Source organism: Chiloscyllium plagiosum, unplaced genomic scaffold (genome assembly GCF_037043375.1).
Source record: "Chiloscyllium plagiosum isolate Xiang-an unplaced genomic scaffold, Cpla_swu_hap1 HiC_scaffold_1, whole genome shotgun sequence".
Taxonomy (NCBI): Eukaryota; Metazoa; Chordata; class Chondrichthyes; order Orectolobiformes; family Hemiscylliidae; genus Chiloscyllium; species Chiloscyllium plagiosum.
Window position 1 is genome coordinate 119513675 of NW_028270139.1, and position 12568 is coordinate 119526242.

A 12568-nucleotide genomic window follows, 5' to 3' on the forward strand; every position below is an offset into this window, starting at 1 on the left:
CAAATGGCGTCATTGCATAGCCAATTGGATTAAGATCCCTGGTTAATGTTCCTATCTGCTAATGATGGCCAAACGTAGCATCCATTCAGTTAAAAAAGAATGATATAATAAAATCAGAGTGTGCTATGAAAAGCACTCCCTGTTTTTGTTTCAGCATTCAGAGTTCTTTGTGTTTATTTTATCTTTTAAATAACGTTTTTCACAAATACAGAATTGTATTTCAAAGTACTTTTGCAGCAGAGTTATTGATGTGACATAGGACAAATGGCAACTAATTTGTACCTTGCCAGTTCCCTCAAAGTCTAATGTGAAAATGACCAGATATTCAATTTTATTGATGTTAGTTGATGGATAAATATTGACCAAGATTCAAGGAAGAACTCTCCTCTTCAAACATTACTATGGGGTATTTTACATTAATTGAGAGGGTTACCCAATTTTAGGTTTAAACTTCTATCAGTTTAAGGTCTCATCTAAAAGAAGGCATCAACACTCCAACTGTATTCTTTCAGCACAGCCCTTGAGTGGAAAAAAATAGTTTTCAGGCCTTGTGACTTCTGTTGAAATTGATAGATTCAATATAGACCAGGGATTAAACATGGGATGCTTCTAATCTGTTTGGCACTGTATGCCTATAATGCTAGTGTCCTGGGACATGGGATCATGCTGCCGATCACTGATGAAGGATACATACAGCTGACACCAGATAAAGGAATCATACTGATCCAAGTGAATTTCAGTGCCAGCCCACTTCCTGTTCACTCCAGTTGTACCAATTTGGCTGAGAAACAATCAGGCTCTAATCCAGTTGTTTCCCTATGGAGTGTATATCTAGAACAGAGAGTCAGACATTATCAGAACCATGTGTGTATGCTTCTCTCTCATCCTAGCCCAGTGGTTTAACCTGCCTAAAGCTGAACTAGTGCTGATTTACCAGCATGCTTTAAAGCTGTGGTGGCTTACTGAGAACAGGCACCCATGTATTATTTGAAGTTTGTGGAACACCTGGAGTAGTTCCTTCGTGCAGATTTGGTGAGGGATTTATTCACACACAGGAAAGGTCTGGACTTTCATCTGGTGTTGTCATAGTGAGAGTGTAACAGCTTCAAATTGAAAGTACAGCAAGACTTTCTTTACATTGATCAATCTATTGCAGGCCAGGCACTACTTTGGTCCTCAATAAATTAGTTGTGTATCAGGACAGGCAGTTTCCACAGTCCCCACAATTCTAATAAATTATCCTATTGAGAAACTTGAAATCAGCTGACACCAGATAAAGATAAGAACAGTTATAATGTTTTAAATAATAAAGATCTATATCTGTAATTTTAAATCTAGATTACATTAGCTAGTCTTAGTTTGGTGTGGCAATGTGCCACCCATATAAGGCCTCTGCTTTGAAGTTATGTTTGTGCTATGCTTCCTGATCTCAGCCAAGTCAGAGCTTGAGTCGGGAGACTGGGTATTTAAATGGGCCAAGAGCTCTTGAGCTAGGATTAGGAGGATGCAAATCATTGGTCCTGCTCTCAGTCATTATCCAGTGGCACTTAGTCAGAGTGAATGTTCATTTGATTTGCCCAAGGACAATGTTAGGTCATGAGATGTCCATGATCCCTAATTAAACTGCAGATATTCACCATTAGATTACTTACAGTGGGGAAACAGGCCCTTCGGCCCAACAAATCCACACCGACCTGCTGAAGCGCAACCCATCCAGACCCATTCCCCTATATTTACCCCTTCACCTAACACTGCTGGCAATTTAGCCAGGCCAATTCCCCTAACCTGCACATTTTTGGATTGTGGGAGGAAACCGGAGCACCTGGAGGAAACCCACGCAGACACGGGGAGAATGTGCAAACTCCACACAGAGTGAGGTGGGATTTGAACCTGGGTCTCTGGCGCTGTGAGGCAGCACTGCTAACCACTGTGCCACCGTGTCGCCCACCATATTATGAAATGGTAACTTGGCTAAGATCTGATGTTGTACAAAGGCTTTTTATCTGTGGGAGTGGAAATGAGAAAATTGAAAAAATAAATTGCTTTTACAGCTGTTAATTAAAAGTTCATGTTCTCAAGCTTATTTTCCATTAATTTATTACCAAATATCTTCACATGCAGACCATCAATTCAAACAGCTGCCAACTAAATGAAGCATATGACTGAGACCTAAACTAGAGCACATCAAGAGTCCATTGAAATAATTGAAAAGCCAAGACTTTGTAATAGAATTGAAACCACTCAGGACCTCAATCGTTATGAAACTTCCTTTTCCCTACTCACTTTATTCCCATTTTGTCTCTTTTTTTTTTAGTAATTTAATACAGCTGGAATAAAACTCCTACAGTAACATTTTCATAATCTTGCCCTTGTGACAAATCTTTAAACTTCAATCCAGAACATATCAACAAGCAACTTGATTGTAGTATGCATCACATGTTGGTATGCCCAAGTATTGGCCAGACATTTATACTCAAACTTATAACTATGGAGCAATAAGTAATTATCAAAAACTGGATTATATTTTCTTCCCACTTTAGCACAGAGGTGATCAGATCAATTGTCACACTTCCACCCCACCTCAAACAAGATTGGATACCCCAGCCTTTTGTACCTGGGATCTCACCATTGTACGTGGCTCGTTAGCATACCATCAATACAGTTAACCATCAAGGAAGCCCTCACTTCTTTAAATGTATTTTTAAGGAATTTTCTATGAGCAATGCAATTATGACATGGAAAGCTAACAAAAATGTAAAAAAAAGTATTGCTTAACACATGCAAAGGGGAGCAGATAAAATGAGAGAAACTTGGCTTATTATTGTAAAGTCTGGTAATAGTATTAGAGTATTACCACTCTGAGCATAAATTACTTGTTTGAGTTTTAATAGTTCTCCTGTTAGTAATTTAGCTTGGAGAATTTCTTTAATGATCAGCACATTAAATACACAAAATGCTGCCAAACTTCAAGCATGCTTTTAGAAGTGTAATCACTTTAGCGTGAAATACGATTTCTTAAGTGTTTTCTGCTATTACTGTTTAGATTGAATAGCTGAGTGAATGATTAAATGCAGTATAAAGATTTGCAAATTGGCTGTTTCATTCTGAAGATTAAAAATCCCCAGCCAAGCATAGCATTTCTTGGCAAAATGGCTATGCATTTATAAGATTCAAATACACTAACATTGCACAAGAGAAAGCATCTAATCCTGTCCCAATTTCAGATATCCTATGGAAATGTTATTGATGCTATCAAAACTTCCAACAATAATACAGAACAGCAACATTCATCTAACACCAACAAGTATCAACTTCAGGAGCTAGGAACTGGGATTAGAAACTATTTTTAGCTATGATGCATCCAGGTACTTGATGCCATTTTTATTGCGTTTTTAGAGAAACCTAGGTGAAGGATTAAGCAGACCTCCAGTTAAGTTGAAAAGAGCAATTGTGAAAATGAAACAAAGGAAGTTGAGAAAAGAAGAAAGGGTAAAATAAAGGATCTGTCAACCATTTCAGGATGCTGGAACATCTTTGTATTGCTTAATAGTACCTACAAAGTTGACTTTCTTTTTGAATCTGTTTTGAAAGCCGGACTACATCACATTGAACTACTAATGGTTTACTGTTGTTATAAGAGTGCAGCTGATAGTTAAATGTATATTAAATCTTGTAAGGAAAGTTTGTCAAAGAGCTATGGAACAAAGATGTTTAAAAGAACCAGTCAGGTTTTAAGACAGTTCAAATAAACAGCACTCTTAACTATTTTGAGCAAATTAATACAGCAGCTGTGTGAGAAAACGCAGCAATCAGAAAAATAGATGTTATTTCCATATTTCTGGCATGTACATAAATATGTGTCTGCGTATATGCATACGCATAATCTCCCAATGCTTGTCAGCTGAGGCAGCAGATAGTGCATTCTGAATGAGGTGGCAGGATCAGAGCTCAATTAGGATAAAGAGCTTCAGAAGAGGCTCATGTTTTATGCAGAGACTTGAAGACCTTTGTTTGTATTGATTTGTTAATGTGTACTGCGTGTTTAGCTGCTGCGCTTTAGAAACCGGCTCTGAGCTTGCATTCCAAGCAGAGAGGGTTAAACAGAGAAACAAACACACACAAAGAAATAAACTTAAGACTTCCCCAATCAATTAAACATCCAACTCCACCCCATTCACTCTCCAAAATTCCTTCAATTTCTCGCAAGATTCAGTAACCTTGGAACAGTAGATACATATTTGCAATGTGTATACTTAGAGATATTTTATCTTCCGTGTGTTTGACTGGAGACTGAGCTCGGGGAGGTTTGGCAGACACCAGGGATTTTTTTTTCAAGAAAGCTACACTTCCCCAAACATTGGCTAGGGGGTGCAAAGCTCGTCTCATAATTTATTCTGCCCATCACAAATGACTGCCTGGTCACATGGTGAGGCTCTGGAGTTTAAAAGTGCTTTAATCTGCATCCAGTGCGGAGCAGCTGGTGGCAAAGTAGTAATAATCTGGCAACTTTCTCTTCTGCTGAGAGGTGCTACTGTGAGAGCGTTTTTCAGTAAGTTAAAAAAAATGACAGCAAGCTTGAATGTGCTGTTTATGTATATTTTATGGGCACAGTTTTATATTAAAAAGTGTTGTCTTAGAAATGCATTTATTTAAATGCCATTTTAAAAATCATTTTTGCCGGCACGTTTGCTGGTAAAACATAGAGAGTTAAGTGGGAAAAGCAAAAGAAAACATGAAATAACGAGGATGAAAGATGTTTCACCGGCTTGTCATGAAATGTGCGGGTGTGGTTGGAGCTGTATTGCTGGATGAAAGTGAAGAAAGCATTGCACTGCTAGACAATTAGCTCGGATTCTCTCATCTTTTTTTGTAGTGCTGGTCTTGTGTTTAGGGGTCACAGAAGCTGCTGACCCAGTGTCAACAGTTCTGCATGGAAGCTATTATACATTCCTGATTGATTAGACTTAGCGGAAATCCTCCTGGTTTTTCCTCCCTTTTCTCTCTCCCTCTGCTGTAGTGCTCTATTACTTCCAAAAACCTTCCGATCAAGGCACTGCTTAGCTTATCACTGCTAGCTGCTAATACTAATCTTGCAACACTGTTTATTAACAGGACATGACTGTTAGCTAGTATTAAATAGAGCTTTTAAGCAAACATAAATGTACGCTGAAGGGGATTTTTTTAAATCCAGCTGCCAACAGCTTTAGAATATCCTGTTTTCTTTATTTTTCCAAACATGATGCTTTGAGTTAGGAGTGGGTGGACTGAAGGCTAAAGTGTTGAAACTGGATTTCAATGCGTTCGAGATGGAGAGACATGGGGAAGTGTCTGTACTTTTCCAACTGACCTGTTATTATTTTCCGGTAGACTCAGGGGCCTTCTCGGATGCTGCAGGCCTATCATTTTAATAGGAATGGCAACTAATTTAGACATTTTTGGTGGAAAAGTCTACAGGTAATTAATTCTGTGCTATGATTTTATTTAATGGGGAGCTGTAGTTCAAAATGGGATGACGTGATGCATGAATCACTCCGTTTCACTAACTTGCTGCAGTCAGTCTGCATCGGCAGGTGTATATAAAGAAAATGTCATTGTACTGGGATCGTATCATTCATTTCAAAGCCGGGAAGCGAAGATATCGGATAGGAGATCCGCGAATGAATATTTATTTTTCAAATGTCCCCAGTACCAATGAAAATCTCTTTCTCATAGAAACCCATGGTATGAATGGGGAAAACATGTATCCTCTATTACAGTTAGGCACCGTTTCACGAAAGGAAATGTCTCTCATTGATTTGTACTGATATTAGCTTTTCATGTGTCTTCGGGTGGTTTGGAATGTCTTGGTCTAAAATTTTATAACCGGTTGGCTTCTTCCCCACCACCGACCCTGTCCCCTACATGACGTGAATTATTTGAGCAGCTTTATAAGCGCAATTATTCAGCAGTTGGCTGCGACATGAAGGTTAACAAGAAGGTTGTTGTGAGAAGTGGGAAAGACTGAGGTTTTCTCTGCATGTGTCAATGGGGATTTGTGAGGCAGCCTGTTTGCACGGCGAAAGGAGGGCAGTTGGAAGTGGAAACACTCCAACAGGAACTGCAAGGTGGATTCCAGCACAAAAACATCCCACCGAAATATACAAATGGACAATTACAGCGGACAACAGTTCGAGTTGGTTTTATTTCGGTTTCAGTTTATTTGAGATGCACGTGTCTTTTTCTTAGTTGCAATATAACGGCGAGTCACTTTGATCCAAACGTCGCATCTGATGTTGAGGGCGACTTTTTTTTTCGCTTTCTAATTATCTAGAATCGTAATGCTCAGTGGCTTCAGCCCCTGGACAATGTAAATGTTCCCCAAGAGGGAGCTCGGCAACCTCTCATTATGATGCTTGCTCGGCACAGCTTCCACACTGTGGAATATTATCAACTCTAAAGTGTTTTAATGCGCACACGCCGTAGAAAAATCGGTTGCTTGTAGATTATTTAATATTAGAATGTTTTCCATAGATATTAGAACGAAATGAAATGGCATTTATTCCTGTCTGTTTTATACCTATCTTGTCCTTTGACTCTATTTGACGCGCTCTCAAATAGAGAAACTATTAATCACACTGTAATGCTGTAACATACAAACGAAGGTCTTGTGGTTGATTTACATTGAACAAATATAGTCGAATTAAATCTCGATCTGATCAGGTATATTATACCGACTTTATATTTTTTTTTGAAAGGAGTATTGAGATTGGTGAATAATTTGGACAGCACCTAAATGATTAGCAAAGCTGCAATATCACCTTCACGGAACTGAAGAATTTGACTCGAGCTGCTTCAAAGTTTGCAATCGCATAATTCCCCGCCTCTTTAGACGGGTAAACAGTTCCCATGTCTCTGCCAGTCTACATCTCCGATATAGATTTTGTTTAGGGGCGGGGATGGTGGAGAGCGAAACAATGACGAGGAAAGCTGCTGTGGTTTCACTTGGTTGAACCCAATTCCAGCGGTGCACAAAACGTTAAATCGTCGATTCTTGGAACAGCTATCAGTTAAAAATACTGAGCGCACATTGCAGTCTGATTTTTGATGCAACTGTTTGAAATATGTTGCAATGTATCGGGATAGAATCAGCTGACTTTTTTTATTTGTTTGGACCAGACCATTTGCCTGCTGTCATTAAACTGTTTATTCCATAAACATAAAGCACATTATGGTGGTTTTATGAAGCACTTTTATATAGTTGATCACAGTAGATTGTAGAATCTCACAGAAGAGATTAGTTCGTCTACACCTGTCTCCCACAAGTGTTCAAGACTTCAAACTGGGAGGAAGCCAAAACAAATCAACCATCACTGACTTATTACTTGTGATTGGTATAGAACAATTCAATGAAGATGGATTGGTAGCAGTCTCTCGGCAATGCTGTAGATGGCAAAGGCTATGAAGTTTCAAAATATAAACATTCAGCAGAAAGGCTCACAACTGAGCTTGTAGGTAAATCCTAGCTCTTTAGCAGTACTGACTACTCCAAGACACCAAACTACTTTTGAAACGCTGCAGATAGTGGCAATCTTAGCAAGTGCCAAATTAATGACAAATGACAAATATTAAGACTGTATGTGAACTCTGTTAACTGAATATACGCAACTTGGATGAAGGAGTGAAGACAAGTAGCTGACTTCCTATGACACTAAAATAGGAAGGTGGGTTGTGAAGAAGACATGAGATTGCAGATAGGATCAGTTGGTGAGCAAAAATCCAGCAGATAGAACCTAACATGGGAGAATGTTGGAAGAAGATAAAAGATTACTTTAATGGAGACTGGTTGTGATTATGTACATGCATCCTAAGACTTGTACACCAATCACTGCACCTTGGAATTCCACAAAGGTGAAAGGGGTGCTATCCCTTTGTCACAGGGACTGACAATAATTAGGATGTCAAGTTTGTTATATAGGGCACTGGTGACACAATGTACACTTGGCCTTTTTTGAGGAAGGAAAGGAGGCTAATACCTGGAGTGACTAGGTTGTCCTCTAAGAAATTGGCTGGCTGGGTTTGTGTCCACTGAAGTTTAGTGTCCACTTGAAGTGTATAAAATCTGGAATGAGGTTGAATGTGGATGGGATGTTCCTTTTTTTGTTTGGGTGAGTCCAAAACATGGGACGTGGCTGTTTTAAAGTTAGGGATTGCTCTGTTAAGCCAAATGAGAACTTTTTCTCAAAGGGTTGGGGCTGGGTCCACTACTTTGTCATTTTATATAAATGATGTTGGATGTGAGCATAAGTATAGTTAGTAAGCTTGCAGATGATACCAAAATTGGAGATGAAGTGGGCAGTGAAGAAGGTTACCTCCGATTACAATGGGATCCTAAGCAGATGAGCCAGTGGGCTGAGAAGTGGCAGATGGAGTTCAATTCCGATTAAATACAAGGTGCTGCATTTTAGGAAAGCAAATCTTAGCAGGACTTATACACTTAATGGTAAGGTCCTCAGGAGTGTTGCTGAACAAAGAGACCTTGGAGTGTAGGTTCTTAGCTCCTTGAAAGTGGAGTCATAGGTAGATAGGATAGTGAAGGCAGCGTTTGGTATGCTTTCCTTTATTAGTCAGAGTAGGAGTACAGGAGTTGGGAGGACATGCTGCGGCTGTACGGGACATTGGTTATGCCACTTTTGGAATATTGCATACAATTCTGGTCTTCTAATCAGAAGGATTAGATTAGATTCCCTACAGGTGGAAACAGGCCCTTCAGCCCAACCAATCCACACTGACCCTCCGAGTAACCCACCCAGACCCATTTCCCTCGGACTAATGCGCCTAACACTATTGGCAATTTAGCATAGCCAATTCACTTGGCCTGCCCATCTTTGGATTGTGTGAGGAAACTGGAGCAAAGCCACACAGTCGCCCAAGGCTGGAATGGAACCTGGGATCCTGGTGCTGGTGCAGTGCTAACCAATGAGCCAACATGCCACTGTTCTGAAACTTGAAAGGGTTCAGAAAAGATTTACAAGGATTTCCTGGAGCACCAGAGGCTGAGGGTTGAGCTTCGAAGTTTATAAAATCATGAGGATCATAGATAGGATAAATAGACAGTCTCTTCCCTGGGGGAGACCAAAACTAGAGGGCATTGGTTTATGGTAAGAGGGGAAAGATAAGAGACTGAAGTGGCAACTCTTTGTGTGTGTGTTGTGACGTTGCAACCGTCTTGAAGGATAGGGAGACCGTTTCGTTATGTACGGAATCTAGGGTTATTGGAGGTAGAAATGAATGGGAACTCATAACACACAGATTTGTCTAAAATTTCTTTGAATGGTGGAGCAAGTTCTGAGCTGTATCTACAGCAGAAGTAGATGCTGAAGCTGTTTCATATGTTCACAGCCAAAATGGAATCCCCTTACTGCCTTCAGATGACTCTTTAAATAGTAAGTTAAAGTGAAGTCTTGGATGTTATGAAGGTGTAGAGGTGTACTGTACCCTTTTGAGAGAGAGAAAGCTAGCAAGGACTGACCAAGCAGTGTTCTGAAGGTAAAAATGTAACATTGATTGAAACAAATAGCTGGAGTTGCATTGCCATGGAACAAAAACCAATTCCAGTCTGCCAGTCAGTTTAAATTGTGTCCCAGATACCGAAATCCAATCTATTTTGAATTGTTTTGATGACTTAAAACTAATGAAATGATCTGATGTTTTGAGAGAACTGCTGAGAAAACCAAAAAGTATTGACTGCTCGCAAAATAGCTCTCTGAAAATTACCTAGTCATATGAAAGACCTGGGAAGCAGAATGCTGAAGAAAAGATGAGCAGAAGATACTTTTCTGGAGGTGTACTGTATCTTTGAGAGCTGAAGGAGTTAGCAAGCACAGTGCTGGAGATTTTACAATGACATTTGATCTTTGAGAAAGGGGTTGTAAATAGTTGTTTATTCTTTGTTAGATTTTTAGTTTAGTATTTGCTTTAAGTAGTGATTTTTGGGAATAATTCTTTGCCTCTCAGTTTAACAGATTACAGCACTGGTAAAATCATTGTGTTGTTGGCTTAAATTGTGGGGGGGGGGGGGGGGAGAGAGGTGAAGTTTACCTTGTCATAACCATACAAAAGATTTGACGGTTGGTTTTGGAATTTGGATTTCTTTTTGAAAATCTTAATCTGGGTTTTTTATTGGACCAGTATTGTTGAGTGGGATGTAAAAGTTTTATTTTTAATATTCTTTGGACTTTAAAGAGTAAAATTGTTAATTTTTATTTTAATTAGACATCTGGGACAGTCCTTTGCCTATCAAAATTTTACCAGATTCTGTCAGGTTTAAATTAGCAGAAGAGTTTACCCTGTGTCATAACCAGGTGAGTGACCATTGCTTTGAACAGTTTATCCCCTTCAGGAATTGTAGACCGTTTTTGATTGATTGCATATAATGTAATTTAATATCTACTGACTTGTATAATTAAAACACAACTTTCCCCCTTCCTGAACCAGTGAGGATCAAGCCCACAAGAATTTTGTCTGTCAGGTGTTATCTGCTTCACTTTACTAAGACAAGCAGTCATTTGTTTCAGTGAAGTCAGTTCTTGAGCAAGTGTCCATCTTTCTCCTGCTGTCACCATCTGCTTGATGAGGAAACAATTATTTGTTTAGTGTCTCATTGTGATCGACAGCAGAACATGCAGTTCAGGAGTGGCAAATTTTGTTTATAAACACTATTCTTTCCTGTTAGTAATCGTGTCCATCTACTTTTTTTATGTTGCTCACCTTGAGTTGGAGTTTGTCGTCTCTAAGTTGTATAGAAGAAAATGGGTAACAAGACAGCCAGATTAGAAGACCCACCTCCATTAGCTGGGACACCAATTCATTTCTATATGAGACCCTGAAGCTTCTCTTCTCTTCTCTGCCATGATCACAATCAAACTCCTGTCTACTACATAGGGAACACTTAGTCTCTAGCACTAACTAGAGATGCTCATGAAATTGGAAGAATCTCTTCTGTTTTTAAAGAAACTTTTTTTTTATTGTTCAGAACCATTAAGATGAACAAATATGCATTCAAACTTTTTTACAGTCATTAAAGAGGATTATCAAGATGGATAAACTTCTTTTCCCCCCAACTATAATCCCTGTTGAGCTGAGCAATTATGCATGCTTAGATTGCAAGAATGAAATTCAACTGCACAGCTATTTAAACAAAGCCTCATACTAAATACTTTTTTTTGGGAATGACTGTCTGAAATACTGTTTTATTTTTCCATATTGTAAAAGCAGAAGAACAAATGAGGCTTTTCTATTTAATCTGTACCAATCAAGAAACTGTCTTAAGTGCACTCAATGACTTGGTCTCCACAGCCCTCTGCGGCAGTGTTCCACAGATTCATAACCTTTGGCTGATGAAATTCCTCATGTCAGTTCTAAAGGGTTATCTCTTCACTGAGGCTGTGTCCAGATCCTTAACAACCTGGATACCATTGCCAAGTCTGGGGGTAAAAGCATTCATGGAGGCCTTGCAAGCTGGTGAAGATACATCAACAATTGGATAGTTTGGCATCGGCTTCCATTCTGCTTGCCTGGTTGCAGAAAAATTAACAATCATCATTATGCACAATGATGATCAGTACATGTGGGAATCATTTGCTGGAGGGTCTTTCACAGTAAGGTTAGATCATGGTGAAGATGTTGGCCGTGGAACTAGAGTAATCTTGCACTTGAAGGAAGGTCAGATGACAATTTCTTCTAAATTTCCAAGAAACCTTCCCAGTTCGTTGGCTCCCCATCACTTCATTTGTGGAGAATGAATTCTTTATCATGGTCAATGATGGGAAGAAGAGGAGAGGATGATACTGCAGAGGCAGAAGACAAACCAAAAGTTGAGGATGTTGGATTAGATGAAAGTGACAAAAGGAAAGATCTCTATCAAGAAGAGCTGAACAAAACCAAACCCATATGAGAATCCCATGATTGTAGTAATAGTGCCTTTTTATTTCTGGCTCAATCCTTTTTATTTTAATCCCCACATCCTGTCTACGCTAGGAGGCCTGTACAGTACACTCATCAGGGTCTTTTTTTCTCTTGCAGTTCCTCAACTCTACACAGACAGATCTACACCCTCCAACTCAAACATTTCTTGCTATCAATGTTATTGATTATTGATGGACTATTCTTAACATTGTGGTTGGATGATTCATTTTGGGCAATTTGTCACACCAGCAGAGGTGACCAATTGGTTCTAGTTTGGAACTTACCTCTGTATCTCTTGTATTTTTGTGGTAAGAGATTTGATTTGATTTGAAAAATGACCAACTGTGTTTCAAGTCCTGCCAAACTTCAGAAGTTTGTGGTGTTTTTTTTCTAAAGCAACATGCTCAGTGTTCATAAGTGATGCATCTGCAAACTTCATTTCACATATCTACCAGAACCATTCCTATTCCAAGAATGTAGTCTTTTCACTATTTGCAATCATGTTAGATTTTTGTGGAATGCTTGCATTGAATATATATATATACACTTATCTATAATGCTAAGTAAATGGTAGATTTGAGAACCAATTTGTCAATGTCACATGATAGATTTTATTAAATACTTA

General features: G+C 39.0%; 1 protein-coding gene across 6 annotated transcripts in view; it reads left to right on the forward strand.

Annotated features, from left to right (window-relative positions):
- Positions 1 to 4457: 4457 nt before the first annotated feature.
- LOC122543507 (ciliary neurotrophic factor receptor subunit alpha-like) overlaps positions 4458 to 12568 on the forward strand; it is a 386379-nt gene continuing 378268 nt past the window's right edge. For 3 of the 6 annotated variants that reach the window (XM_043682503.2, XM_087990229.1, XM_087990232.1), the window contains exon 1: positions 4458 to 4549. The gene's annotated coding sequence lies outside the window, so the exon portion shown is untranslated. Of the gene's footprint in view, positions 4550 to 5325; positions 5455 to 10278; positions 10341 to 12568 lie in introns of those variants that run through there. The other 3 variants (XM_087990221.1, XM_087990223.1, XM_087990225.1) reach the window with 3 other exon arrangements.